At 38.7% G+C, this 15221-nt stretch overlaps 1 protein-coding gene and 1 pseudogene across 1 annotated transcript in view; both read left to right on the forward strand.

Moving 5' to 3' along the window:
• The window catches only part of COL4A6 (collagen type IV alpha 6 chain), a 413946-nt gene that overhangs the window by 236975 nt on the left and 161750 nt on the right, over positions 1-15221 (forward strand). The gene's annotated exons all lie outside the window — the stretch shown is intronic.
• Positions 10760-11775, forward strand: LOC136317266 (sorting nexin-15 pseudogene; annotated as a pseudogene).

A 15221-nucleotide genomic window follows, 5' to 3' on the forward strand; every position in this document is an offset into this window, starting at 1 on the left:
AGCAACATAAATTAACTTTACTCACAGTACTGGTTGAACTTCATTTTTTAGTCATCTTGAACTTTGAGCAACTTTGTGCACAAATAAACTTCTACCACCATCTTTACAAATTTGCAAGTGGTGCTTATATTAGCCTGAGAATTAAGTCCCTTAGGGGTAGCCATTGCAAAAAGAACAAAATTTAATTAAAAAACTTATGAGCATTCAGAGCATATATTATGTGTCACTGATCATTCCAATAGCATAATTTGGTAGCATTTTGAATGAAAATGGGTTATTTGAACCAGGTTGTTGTTTTTTTCTCATTAAAAATACGGTGTCTAGTTTTTGTAATAGGCAATGCCATTAACTACTGCCAACTGTGGCATTAAATGATGGCTGGCATTTCCTTCCTGTACTTCACCATCTACTCTAAACAAAATGTCAACAGCCTGGACCTTGACTAAGAAATGTTATTAAATAAAACCCATATGTTTCCAGTCCCTGACCATCCAAAACCTACACTCTTGCTCACTTGCATTACAGCCCAAATTCAGTAAGCAGTGTGCATTACAGATGGGTCAGCCTATCTGTAAGTTGTCAGATAGGACTTGCCCAAGTGCAGAGAAAATTTTTAACTAGCTAAAGTAAATAACCAAAGATCTTTTTAAATTTTCAAAACCCAAATCATTGACTTCAAAAGAAATTATGTTCATACAACTTCATTTTCAAATCAACATTATTTTTTGAGTTTGAACTTGTCATCAACTCAAAGTTCTTTTAAAACTTAAATTTTTTTCTAAATTTTGTAAACATTTTTTTTAACAACACTCTTGTTTCTTAAGCCTTTCAGTGGGTGCTTAATAAACAGAGAAGTGGCATAAAGGCTACCATGATTTTCCAACTGGCTGTGTTGTTGGTGGCTTTTTGCAGTTTATTATTATTAGTCAACGATTCACCAACATCCATCTGGATCCGCATATAGCCAAGGCTCCTGAAAGAAGTGTTGATAGAGCCCAAGGGGGAAGTTGTTATTCATTCTGGAAAGGTGACCCAGCTGCCTGGGTCCCCTGAGCCTCCTGTAGATGCCAAATGAACTTCTATCTTAGTAATCCCATCTGTGATCCAAATATACCCTGAAACCACCCACTCATCACCTCTTGACTAACGTGCTCACAGAGACATATTTTTCTTACTAAGCTATAAAGATTGCTTTCAGAGCTATCAGAGATAATGTTTATCATCTTTTCCATCATCATCATCATCATCATCATCATCATAAAAGCTATAAAGATAACATATACCAATAAGATAATAATTTACCATTTATGAAGTATTTACTCTTTGCCAAGCAGTGTACTAGATATTTTATATACACTGTCTCATTTAATATTTTAATGAGATTATAGATATTATACCACAAATTTTGCCCTTTCAAAGTGTACAATTCAGTGGCTTTTAGCATATTCACTAGGTTGTCTAACCATCACAGCTATTTCCATTACATTTCATCACCCTGTCTCACTTAATTTTCACAGTAACCCCGGAGAGTAGGTATTTATTTTCAATCTCATTTTACAAATAAGGAAATAAAGAGGTAGAGAGGTTAAGTGATTTGCCAAGATCCCATAGCATGAAAGTGGTAGAGTTGAGAATCAAATATCTCTCTGGCCCCAAAACCCATGCATCTCTTCTTGCATCCCTAATGGCCTTTTATTTGTACCATGGTTCATTATTATTTTCATTAACAGGGACACCAAATGGAAAAGTATAACTTCCTTGCTTCTCTCTTCTACTTCCTTCCTTCCTAACTTTTGGTTCCTCAAGGAATTGATGGCTTTAATGTCCCTAGCAACTGCCGTTCTCTTACCTATGCCTCCTTCCTACACACACTAATTTATAGCCAACAGTTCTCCAGTCAAAATCTGCTTTTAGCTGGTGGCATTGATCTGTATTGAAGGTATAAAAGAACTATAAAGCTTTAATATGTTATATCATTTTAGGCTTATTTTGTTTATAGTAAACCATTATTTAGCATAGTGATATGAACAGAACTTTGGCAGAAAGCTTGAATATTTTTCTAGTGCTTGTGTGAGAGAAAGAGAGACAGAGACAGACAGGAAAGGAGAGCTATGAGAAGCATCAACCATAGTTTCATCACTTTTGTGGTTCATTGATTTTTTTCTCATGTGTTCCTTGACTGGAAGGCTCAAGCCAAGTCAGTGACCACTTGCTAATGCCAGCAACATTTGGGCTCAAGCCAGCAACCATAGGGTCATGTCTATGATCACACGCACAAGCCGGTGACTTTAGAGTTTGGAACCTGGGTCCTCAGCATCCCAAGCTGATGCTCTGTTTACTGTGTAACCACTTGGTCAAGTGCAAGGTTGGATTTTAAGTTTTGGTTTGGTTTCTCAATGTTAAATGTGTTACTCTGAGCAGTTAACCCTATGAGTCTCAGTTTCCTCATGTATAAAATGGAAATAACAATAGTACACACATCACAAGACCGCTATGAAGGCTAAACTGCATATATATGCTAAATGTACAATTCAACACCTTGAAAGAAAGTACATGCTCAATAAATGGTGATAGTTATTTTGGTGGCATTAGTGAATGGCTAGAAAGGAGAATTCTAGAGTCTAGAATCTCCCTAGGCTGCCTTCCCACAAGGCAAGCTTTGATTAAAAGTGTTTATTATACAAGGAAGTGAATGATAGTGTGTCAGGTAGTATACCAATCAAGGTAAATAGTTCCTGCATATTCTTGCCAGTTTAATCGACTAAAAACACAAAAATCACTTTTGGCTTTAAATTCTAACTTCTTTCTTCATAGAAGTCAGAATTTCCCTCTTTAATAAACTACAGTGATTCCCTGTTTTCATCAAAAAAGTAAATCTTCACTTGACCTGTAAGATATTGAGCATAGTCAGTAGTTGTCTAATGTCAGATTGGGTTTGGCCTGCCTGAGAAGATCAAGTAGTCGTGGCAGATTTATGTGGTTGGTTAGAGGCAAAGGCCCAAATATATTTGAGAGTATAATGAGCTATTTGAAAGTTAGCTGCTTGGGATGAGAATCGTAATATAGATTTCAAGCCAGGTTATCAATTCCAATGTACAATGCAAACGTTTCTAGACTGACCAGTCAGCGAGGATTCAAATAGCAAGATGTCACTACACAATCTATGAGCAAATACCAGAGGACCGAACTTGATCAATACTAGGAATCTGAGGTGGGGCTGATACTCTCAGGGAGGGGCTACAAGAGATTCTAGATTGGAATGAGGCAAGTTACTGCAGTGATTTTCAAAGTTTTAGTTCTCTTGTTTCACACAAGTTGCCTTTGTCCTATCAGTAGATATGTCCAGGAATTTGTGTCTTGATTACCTCACATATTCTAATTTTCAGTGGTCAAAAATAGAATAGTCGCTCTTATCTCTCTACCTTTAAATTTTTTATCTGCTCCCCTTGATCTATAAAGAAAATGCAACATGCAGGATGAGATACCTCTTTCTTCTTTAAAGTCCTCTGTAACTTTTTGGTAAATTAAAGGACAACAATTCTTCTAAGAGGTGGCCTCGTTTTGCAAGGATAAATTTTGGGTGTTACAGAAATAGCCTAAGCAGGAAATAGCTGAGGAGTGTGACAGGGTTGGGTGTGTGGTCCCTGTTGGAAACCACCATGGTCTTTTTGGAGGATAGAGAGGAGATGCTGTGAGTTACCTCGGAATGCATTCCCCCCTCTAGTGGTCACTGGGAGGAGGAAAAAATGATGGTATAATTGGTGCCTGCTCTTGACTATATATTCAATTCAATCCTGAAAGTAGCATACAACGAAGATTGCTTTTTTAAGAACAAGGTTATAATTATGTTTCAGACCAAGGACACTATCAAATAAATTAAAAATATGAAGAAGAATTTGTTACATTAGCAAAAATACAATTACAGTAGGGCTACAATAATTCTAAATAATAGAATCAAGCCATGTACCTTTTAATGGGCATAGGTACAATCTACATGATTATAAAAGGGGCCCTGCAGTATTATCTTTTTTATCTAAAAACAAAATGCCTTCTAAAATAAACAATACAACACACATTAACTAAACATTTTTTACCTTCTTAGATTTTAACTTTAAAGTGTTTTCCGAAATAATCTAAGTTCTCTACACAGAGCCATGTACAAACTGAAGGACCACAGTCACTCAGTATTTTTCAAACCATTTCTATAATACTGGCAATTTTCTTTCCCAGTTAATCCTCTCTGCATTTTGGCAGTACTGTATGTGTCAATAACCTTAAAAATGTTCAGAGCCTTTGACTCAGTAATTTTGCTCTTATAAATTTAATTGAAAGAAATAAGTAAAGCAGAACAAAAATAATTATGAATTAAAATATTCATCGGCTCCTTATTTATAACATTAAAAATGGGAAAAGCTTAAAATTTATACAATAAGAGAATAGTAAAGTAAAAATATATGGTATTTGCAGAGGAATATCATATAGTTATTAGCATGATTTTTTTGAAAAAATGTTTAATGACTTAAAAAATGCTAAAATGCTTGTGAAAAAATGTTAAATGAGAATTATGGGAAACAAATATTTATAAAGTGTGGTCATAGGTTTGTAATGATAATAATTATAATACATATCCAACTTTTAAAAAAGACTAGAAGAACATACACTAAAAAAGTTACCAGTCTGACCAGGTGGTGGAGCAGTGGATAGAGCGTAGGACTGGGATGCAGAAGACCCAGGGTCAAGACCCCAAGGTCGCTGGCTCGAGCAAGGGGTTACTCGGTCTGCTGAAGGCCCACGGTCAAGGCACATATGAGAAAGCAATCAATGAACAACTAAGGTGCCGCAATGCACAACTAAGGTGTTGCAATGAAAAGCTGATGATTGATGCTTCTCATCTCTCTCTGTTCCTGTCTGTTGGTCTCTTTCTGTCCTTCTCTCTGACTCTCTCTCTGTCTCTGTAAAAAAAAAAAAGTTACCAGTGGTTATCACCAAGAGGTAAAATTACGGGAGAAATTTTGGACAGGTAAAAGAAGAGGAGTCCTCAAAAATGAGATAGTATACTTAAATAAGTTGGTAATGAGAGTTGAAGGAATGAAGTGACACTTTAGTAGCAAGGCCAGGTAGGTATTCTTTTTTTTATAAGTGAGAGGAGTGGAGGTAGAGAGACAGATTCCCGCATGCACCCCGACTGAGATCCACTTAACAAGTCCCTTACGGAGCCATGCTCTGCCCATCTGGGGCTGCTGCTCAGCTGCAACCAGTGCCATTATTTAGCACCTGAGGCCATGGATCCATCTTCAGCGCCCAAGGCCAACTCACTTGAGCCAACTGAGATATGGCTGTGGGAGGGGAAGAGTGAGAGAGAGAGAGAGAGAGAGAGAGAAGAAAGAGGGAGAGAAGTGGAGAAGCATATGGTCACTTCTCCTGTGTGCCCTGACTGGGAATCAAACCTGGGACTTCCACATTCCAGGCCAACACTCTACCACTTAGCCAACTGGCCAGAGCCCAGGTAAGTATTCTTAAGAAGAGTCTTAAGTCTATTCTGTGTATTGAGAGGGCAGACTCAAGTTAGGAGATAAATCATCCTGGTTTATCCAGGACTGAGGAATTTCCCAAGATATGATTAAAACTGGGAAATTCCTGTGCAAACTGAGATGAGTTGGTCACCCCAGATTTAAGAAAATTGAGACCGGAAAATAGCTAGTGTCATGACCAAAATGATGCAGGAACAGAGCACTAAACTGGGAGTTCAAAGGGCATAATTCACTGCCTGCTCTGCTCTTTATTAGTAAGATCTTTTAAGGCTCAGTTAAGGCTATAAACACTGATTTTGCTTATTTACCAGGTCATTATGCAGACTAAATTCAATTATCCACAAATACAAGGGACTGCAGTACAAATAAACATTTACTAGGTGCATACTACATTGCTTTGGGCACAGTTTTAAGATCAAGAGAAGTTTAACAAGACCAATCTTACAGAATTGTAGCAAAGTTTAAGTGAGATTATGTGTCTAAATAAATTAGTAAACACTCATTAAACATTAGGACTAATCATTATATGTGATTGATTACTTTTCTCAATTTGAGAGTTCAGATATGGGAATATCACACCTCCTAATAGTAACTCTATAAGATAAGTACTTCTATTAATGCCCCCATTTTACAGATGAGAAAATTGTAGCTCAGAGAGGTTAATCGCCTTGGCTAAGTTTATACAGTCACTGAGTGATAGGATTGTTTTCTCTTGTCCAGCACTCTTTTCCACTTCATTAAATTGCCAACCAGTTAAAAGTGTTTTTGATGAGGGTATAGCCAAATTGATTTTTTCTCTTCATTGTAGACTACCTTTTTCCTACCTACATTGTCAGTATAATCAAAGCTGGCTTTTAGACTAAATAGAGGCTACCAGGAAGTATTCTATGGGATCTTTGGTTAGCAATTCTTAGATAACTTCAAGAGCCTTTAGAAAGGTTATCAAATAATTATAAGATTTGGAGGACACCTTTCACAAGTTCAGAATTAAATTCAGGAGTGTTCTGGTAAATATTTCACCACTGACTTTGGGAGAGGAGAGAGAGGGACCCTGCTTTGTAACATGGGCAGATAGATATCCACGTTGTAAATACTTCCACCAGGGTTGATTTCAAACTGCCAATACAATGTGCTGGTATAAACCAGTGCTAGCCAGAACAAGTCAGTGCATACCAGTTCCAACACACCACTAGAAGTGGAGTACTAACTTTGACTCAGTTACTCTCCTGAGTTTAGATATACTGCTAACAAAAATTAAAGTATATTTCAAAATGAATACAAAGCGATAAAAAAAGAAGCATTTGATTTTTTTTATTAAACAAGAACATCAGAAAAGCAGACAGCAAGTCAGAAAAAGCTGTTCAATAATGCAAATGAGATGCAAAACCAACTTTTATTTCATTGGTGAAAATGCACTACTGTATACAAAAGGATGAAAGTACTGGAGTATCTGCATGTTCCTTGATCCCCTAATTTTTGTGAGCAGTGTAAATTCAGTAAGAATTAAAGTATGGGCATTATTCAAGGATCTTGGTTTCAATACATGAAAAAGGGAGGGAGATGGGAGTACAAGCTAATGGGTTAGGATAGTTTACACTGTTAAGCAACTTAGAAAAGACCCAGAGGAACAGAAGAGCTTCTGGTTACTGCCTGCAAGTCCTGGTCTGGCCTCCAGTGAAGCCTCTCAGTAAAGCCAAAGCTAACACCTATAATAGGGATTAGATTTGTTTTTTACTTGTCACAAGCTTTTCATTTTCCCCACTATCTTTCATTTTGAATGTTTTTAAATCTTCAGAAAAGTTAGAATAGAACAATGAGCATACATATGTACTCTCCACCTAGATATTTAATTCTTAATATTTGTTCATACTTGTTTAATTTATTGTGTTGACATGGTTTCAAGTGTCCTATTCAGCATAACACCTTCTGCCTTCCACATCGTGCCCCATGCCCCATGCAAAGTCTCTTTCCATTCCCATTTCATCCCCTTTGCCCCCTCCTGCTATTTCTATCCCCCTTTATTTTATGAACTGTTCAAATGTTAGTTGCAGATACTTTGACTCTTCACCACTAAATACTTGAGTAAAAATCTTCAAAATTCAAGGGCACTTTTTTATATAAGTATGGTATCATCAATACACTCAGTAAGTATAACTCTGATAGAGTGTATAGGTATAACTTCTGCATTCAAACTTCCCCAGTTGTTTCAGTGATGACCTTTATATCTTTGGTGTTCGTTTTTTTTTAAATACAGAATCTAATAAAATATTATGCATTGCCTTTAGTTTTCAGTCTCCTTGATCTCCTTTATTCTAGAACCCCTGACCCTATTCTTTTTTCCTCTCTCTATTTTTTATGACATTAACATTTTTGAACACTTCAGGCCAGTTCTTTTAGCAGGGGTCCCCAAACTTTTTACACAGGGGGCCAGTTCACTGTCCCTCAGACCATTGGAGGGCCGCCACATACAGTGCTCCTCTCACTGACCACCAATGAAAGAGGTGCCCCTTTCGGAAGTGCGGCGGGGGCCAGATAAATGACCTCAGGGGGCCGCATGCGGCCCGCGGGCCATAGTTTGGGGAACGCCTGTTTTACAGAATGTGTCTCATTTGGATTTGCCTGATTATTTCTCATCAATACACTAAAGTTGAATCTTTTCGTTTTCTACAATGCTATGTCCTTCTCAGTGCCTCACAACAGTAGGAACACGATGTTGTTTTCCCCATCACTAGTTGTGATGTTAAGCTTAATCATTTGGTTAGGGTGGTGTCCAACTTATTTCTTCACTTCGTTGGTACTGGTAAAGCTTTGAGTTTGTGTGAATATCTTATTTCGTGAGAAGCTTCTTTGTGTTGAAAGTATAAATTACTTTATTACTGAAAGTATAATTATATGTTTCATTGCAGAACCATAGGTTGGAAAGGATTTTTCTGTAAATAAAAGAAAAAAATAGAAGATGACATTATTAAAATTAAAAAAAAAAAACTGACAGTAAGCCTCTTAGCCAGATTCATGAGTAATTCACATGACAAGAGATCTTATCTAAATTGTGAACTGCTGTTGGAGACTTTTGTCCCAGCCTATATGTATGTGTATCCCTAGAACAAAGCCTAGTGCCTAGACTACATAGATATTCAAGGAAAGTTTACTGAATAAGTTTACCTCCAATTGTACTATATCAATGAAGGAGAAAATAATCCCACTAAGCAAAAAGTGACACAAGTTGGGATTGATTTGGCTGCTTAAGCACCACTCTTCTCAAGAGAAATGACAGAGCTTTCAGTTTTCATCCAGGTATTTGACCTTACTCAGGCACTATTAAAGCCTCTGGTTATTCTAAAAATCTTAGTTTCTCTATATTACACTCAGAAACTGCTCTGAATAAATCAAGAATCAGCCCTGTATTTGTTAGGATTAGACTTGGCTGCAAATAACAGAAAACCCAAAATAACAGTGGGCTAGACAATACAACCATTTATTTCTCTCTGGTGTAAAAGTCCATAGTTCTGGCCAAGATGGAGTAACAGGGACTGGATTTATCCTCCTACCTGAAACCTGTGAAAAAACAGACAAAATGAAAAGAATAGTCTTTAGACATTGGACACCAGGCAACTAATAACAGTGATCTCTGAGAGACAGGACACAAACAAGTTGAGCCCTCTGATTGTCCCGGCTTACTGCCTGGAGAGAATTTCCAAGCAGTGGTACAGGGAATGGAAGCTTAGGCAGGGCCAGGTAGATGAAAAGAAGGATCCAGAAGGTGGGAAAAATAGGCAGATAGAATTTGCAGGACAAAATACTGCGGGGAGGGGGGCAGAATTGAAAAACAAAGAACCGATCTTCAATCTTCTGCTGCATGCTGATCAACACATGTATATAAGTCCAGGAAAAGGACCACCCAAAAGGAGCAGGAGGAACAATCTTCAGAGATCACACAAGACTAGTAATAGTGCTTGTTGTTCCCACCAGCCAGAATTGAAACTCTCAATTCATAAAGCGTCAGAGTATTCAAAAGTGTCTTGGCTCAGTACTGATGCCAAATTAGTCCCAGACTCAAGGCTGTTTTAGATCTGCTTGATGAAGTTTCAAAACAGGCCTTGAAAGGCTCAAACTGTTCTTGAGTAACTTAACTGAGCTCCAGAAGGAAATCCAAGACTATTTATAAAAATATAAAATACCCGTCATCCAACAAGATAAAATTCACATCCGACATCCAGTTGAAAACTACCAGGCATTCAAAAGAAGAAAGAAAATACAACCCATAGTAAAGAGAAAAATCAATCAATGATAACCAACCCAGAAATACTACAGATAGGATTAGAAGACAAAGACTTTTATACAGTTATTATAACTGTTTTGCATATGTCTTAGAAGCTAAAGGAAAGATTGAACATGTTAAGTAAAGACATGAAAGACATTAAAAAGACTCAAATATATTGCTCACAAAAATTAGGGAATATTTCAAAATGAATATGAAGCAATAAAAAAAGGAAGCATTTGATTTTTTTTATTAAACAAGAACATCAGAAAAGCAAACAAGTCAAAGAAAGTTGTTCAATTATGCAAATGAGATGCAAAACCAACTTTTATTTCATTGGTGAAAATGCACTACTGTATACAAAAGGCTGAAACTACTGGAGTATCTGCATGTTTCTTGATCCCCTAATTTTTGTGAGCAGGTGTAGAACTTCTAGAACTGAAAAACTCAATGTCCAAAAAAATATAAAAGTCCAGGTAGGCAATTCAGGGCTTCTATGGAAGCTCCACAATAACAAGGGTCCTTTTGTCTTGTTGCCCTATCATTCTCAACATAACATGTCCAAGCTATTGTCCAAAATGGCTGCTCGAACTCCAAGCATCATATCTTTATTCCAGCCAGCAGGATTGGAAACTAGTTGAAAAGAATATGTCCTCCATTTAAAGACATGACATGACATCACTTCTCTGTACATTCCATTGGTCAGAATGTAGTCTCAGGGTCATACCTGCGATTGAGAACAAAAATACTAATTTTTTATTCTGGATGTCTCAGTGCCCAGTTAAAATGTCAGAGTTCTCGGTGAAGAATGGAAGAAGCAAAATAGGGGGACAACTGGCCATCATTACTTTTTAAGTTCAAACCCATATAAATGCAGGAGAGGTTCTGATCCAGTTTGAATAACATTATGATTTCTGGCTTAAAAATAATGAGCCTGTCCAGCGGTCAACTCAGCCCCAGCTGGCTTGCCATGTCCTGCCAGGGAAAAGATGACTTCTTGCTGCACTACATAGAATACGACTGCCAGCTCCGCCCCAAAGGCTACACCAAGTTCATCTCCAAAAGGGACCCAGAGGATGTCCAGGAGATGGTGATCTGGAAGCAGTGTAGCGACTGAAGCTGCACAGGGACCTGGCCTACACACAGCGAAACCCTACTGATGCCTGAAGGATTTGTCTGCTTTCCCTCAGGTCTGGCTGTTTGGCAAATTGAAGTTTCTCTGATTGAGGGGCAGTAAAAGCAGGGTGAGGACTTGCTTCACTTCATTCTTTATAGCCCCACACTCAACAACAGCCTCCAGCTCAAGGTGTTATTCCGGTGTGGGGTGGTGACATGGCCCTCTGAGGTGTTCAGAAACCTGCACGTTTTGCCATCCCCTCTCATCCCAACAATACTCCCTGATGAGTTCTGGTTGCTCCAGCCACTCCCCACAGAGAAGAGCGGCCTTGAGGAATTGGAGGTGCAATCAGAACCCCTGCCATCCAGCCTTTCCTGGAAGGCCATGGGTCTCCTTTTTAACTGTGGGAGCACTAAGGAGGTGTCTAATCCCCCTGCCCAAGGGAGGCCCCACACTAGGACAAGCTTGACTCTTTGACCTTTTCTCCAAGGAAGGGGCTGCAGGCCCCAGTCTTATCCACATAGGTGAACTGACAACAATGTAGGCAGAGTTTGAGAAGCTGAACCAAGAACTCTAGGAGCCAGGAGGACACAGCCCTGCCTATCTGAGCCAAGCCACAGAGCTCATCACCCAGGTCCTGCAGAATGAGAAGGCGAGTGAGTGCCTGCCCTGCAACTCTGCAGGGTTACCAGGACGGTGTGCATATCCTGCCTCAGGGAGTTCCCAGTGACCCATTGCCTGTCCACTGGGAAGCTGTAAAGAAGAAGGCAGCTGAGTGCTTAAAGCAGGCGGAGGAAGACCTGCACCTGTACCTGTGCCAAGTTCCACCCCGAGAAGGAGTGGACACTTCCCCAGGACTTGAGCTCTAGCACTACCAGGCACTCACGTCTCTCCCTGGGGCCTGACCCTGTCTCCTGGTCTTATAACTCCAGAGACCATTTCTGTATGTGACGGGACCAAGAATGAGAAAAATAATGATTTCTCAGCTCCCTGACCACAACCGCCAGCATGGAATCAGAGACTGACACTTCTGATCCTGCCTATCTCTATCTCGATGTGTGAGCAGTAGCTCTGGGCTCTAAACTCTCTGTTTCCCCATCTAGAATCATGGGCCACAGTTTGTGAGTTAGACCAGTTTTTACATTTTTTTAATAGAAAAAAATCAAAAGCATGTTCTGTGACAGGTGAAAATAATATTCCATTTAAGTATCTAAAACACAATTTTATTAGAACACACAAAAAATACTGAGACTGCACCTCTGTTTTTATTGTCAGAAATTAAAAATCTGATTAATTTATTCTGGAGTTGTTTGACTTCTAGCTCTCATACCTCCATTACTTTTTGAGTTTATCTCAAACAAACTGCCAGAGTTACTCCATTTCCCCAATCAGTGACACCAAGCTAGAATTGGAGTTTAACATTTTGTTTAACTTATGCTTGTGTTTATCCTGGCCAAAAAAGACCAAGGTCATTCTGTGTGTTTATGCCCCAGTCCTGAAACAGCTCACTTTCGTTTCTAATAAAGTCACTAACACCTGCAGCTAAAACCAACTTTAACAGGGACATCCATACTGTATGCCCTGGAACCCCAATGTTTTCTCCATGGTGGAGAACAAATTGGCACATGAGAGATACAGTCTTTTCTATGGACCATGTAACTCCTACCTGGAGTTTCTTTTGGTTGGCTATATAACTATTCCTAAATTTCCAATAACTTGGTTATTATGCTTGTTGATCATTTTGAATAGTCTTTCAGTGTTTCTGGAGGTATTGTTCTCATAATGTCAGAGTGGATTTCACAGTTTTTAAGAGGTTGTGGGTGGACACACAACTGATCTGGTTTTGTCAGACAAGAAAGTATTGCTGAAAAATGGCAACATTTTTCAAGCTGCAAACCAAGTGTATGGCTGGCTCACTGAATATTCCTATAGAGCATCCACACTAGCTGCTATCTTGAGCACCTTAGACTAAAAGATCTGCAGGAATTCAGGCTGAAGCACTTTCCAGTTGCTAACGGCTTTGGTTGCTTTAACAACCTTCTGCTCAGACACTGCAATATCACATGTTCACTTTCTCCCCATATAAGCTCTTTCCTTCTGTAATCACACTGTTATCTATTTTCAGTATCATTGCCATCATTATTTTTTACACCAAATAATAGTGATTTTGGAAGTATAGCATTTGTAAAGAAAATTAACAATCTAGAGAATTGCTTTGGTGGAAGAGGTTGGGATGGAATTTACAGTGTTAATTGGGACTCCAGCTTGTGAACGCAGGGGAAGCCTCTTTCCCTTTAAGCTCTGCTACTATGAACCTGTTCACGGAAGGCACAGTGGAGTAGATTGAGGGAACACATCCACTAACCTACAGTGCCCTTCCTAACTTAACTTCTCATTGAACACCCAGTAGACCCAGAATATACACATCTGAGCCACTTGGTAAAAGCAGATGGTTTTGACTTGACAAAATGCTATTTCTCAGGTACAATTTTGTTTTCAGTAAAACCTTGCTGTTTGGATAAAATAGAAGTAGGCGTGGTACATTGATTTAAAGGGAAAATAACTCATAAGATTGAGTGGGTGTTCCCACCCAATAAGAAATGGATAATAAAAGGTTAAGTTGTTTTCCAGGTGAAAGTAAAAAGTAGACCTTTGTTAGGCATGGAGGTGCATTTGAAATGTCATGCTTTATGAACTCTGAAAACTAGAAATTTGTTCCATTTATTTTAACTAACCCTTCATTGACCATAACTATCAAAAGTTTGGAGTGAACACAAGAACCGTCAGTGACCTTTAACACTGTAAATTGCAAACTTTTACTACCTTAGTGCCTGTCTTTCTGATGCCTCTTTTTATTTATTTAGAAAACCTAACATTCTTTAAACTGGATGGCTCCAGATATGTAAAGTATACCAAATGAGGCAAATTAAAGTGGGGTTTTTTTTTGTGGTCTTTAAGAAAAATCTTGTTGAGAGCTTCACCAAATAATATACAAAAGGACGATTCATCTTTAAGTCTTTGTATCTTTCTATTCAGTTGACTAAACCTAAAGCACAAGAGCTATTTGTCCTCTCTCTACCAGTCAAGCAGGGCAATGGAGTAGTGTTAGCAAATCAATAAATATACCACTAAACCTATTGAACGTGTTGTAATTCTTTTTGCTTCTGCATTTTGAGTTTCTTCATCTAGCTCTCATTTCTCAAGTGCAGCTCTTCAGATGCTGTCTTGTATAACCCAAAATACTTTTCAGAGAACAAATTACAATCTTCTTCATGCAGCACCCTCGATTATAAGGGCTCTATGTTCTTCCCAAGCCCTCTTTTTTCTTGGAATTTGGTGTCTAATACATTCTTGTCACTTTGTATGTCATGGTAGATTTTAAAGGTTTTTTAAAAAGTTCTGTAGCTGACCCTGGCTGGATGACTCAGTGGATAGAGCATCGGCCTGGTGTGTGAATGTCCCAGGTTTGATCACTGGTCAGGGCACACATAAGAAACAACCTTTTGCTTCTCTCCCCCTCTCTCTCCCCTTCTTTCTATCATCCCCTTTTACGACCAGTGGCTCAACTGGTTTGAGCATTGGCCCTGGGTGCTGAGGATAGCTTGGTTTGTCCAAGGGCATCAGCCTCAGGTGCTGAAAGTGTATCTGTTTGTTCTGACATGAGCCCCAGATGGGAGTTGCCTGGTGGATCCCAGTCAGGGTACATGTAGGAGTCTGTCTCTCCATTTCCCTTCCTCTCATTAAAAAAAAGGTACTGTAGCTATAAAGCATTGTGTCCTGCCATTCCCTGTAATCAAAATGTCAGGTGATTCCACAACAGGGCAGCTGTAGTTATTGGTGAGGCTAGAATGATAGTCTTTGAGACTCGCTTTCTTCTCACATTTTTAGAGGGTCTAAAGCCAAATGAAGATGTTTGTATTAAGTTACAGATACCCCAAAGCCAACATTCCCTCTGAACCAACAGGTACATAGCAAGTATTTACTGAATACCTACTAACAGTGCATCTCTGAGCTAAGTACTGAAGTATAAGCTTTTGGCAACTGTCTCCATCTGATAGCCATACCTGTAGTCTTTAAGTAAGCTTTCCCTGTCCCTGGAGATGTAGAAGAATCTCAAAAGTTTGGGGCTTTAATAACATTTTCTACCGACTTAGAAATATAAGATGGACAAGGCATGCTCGGAATATTGGATGATGCTCTATTTTCAGTTTAGGAAAAGGAAAAATGCACTGCAAATTCTAAGAGTGAACTATCCACTTTATGAACCATCAAATGTTACAGCTAGAAAGGATCTTTAGTTATCACCTAGTACAAA

The sequence above is a fragment of the Saccopteryx bilineata genome, chromosome X (assembly GCF_036850765.1).
Source record: "Saccopteryx bilineata isolate mSacBil1 chromosome X, mSacBil1_pri_phased_curated, whole genome shotgun sequence".
Taxonomy (NCBI): domain Eukaryota; kingdom Metazoa; phylum Chordata; class Mammalia; order Chiroptera; family Emballonuridae; genus Saccopteryx; species Saccopteryx bilineata.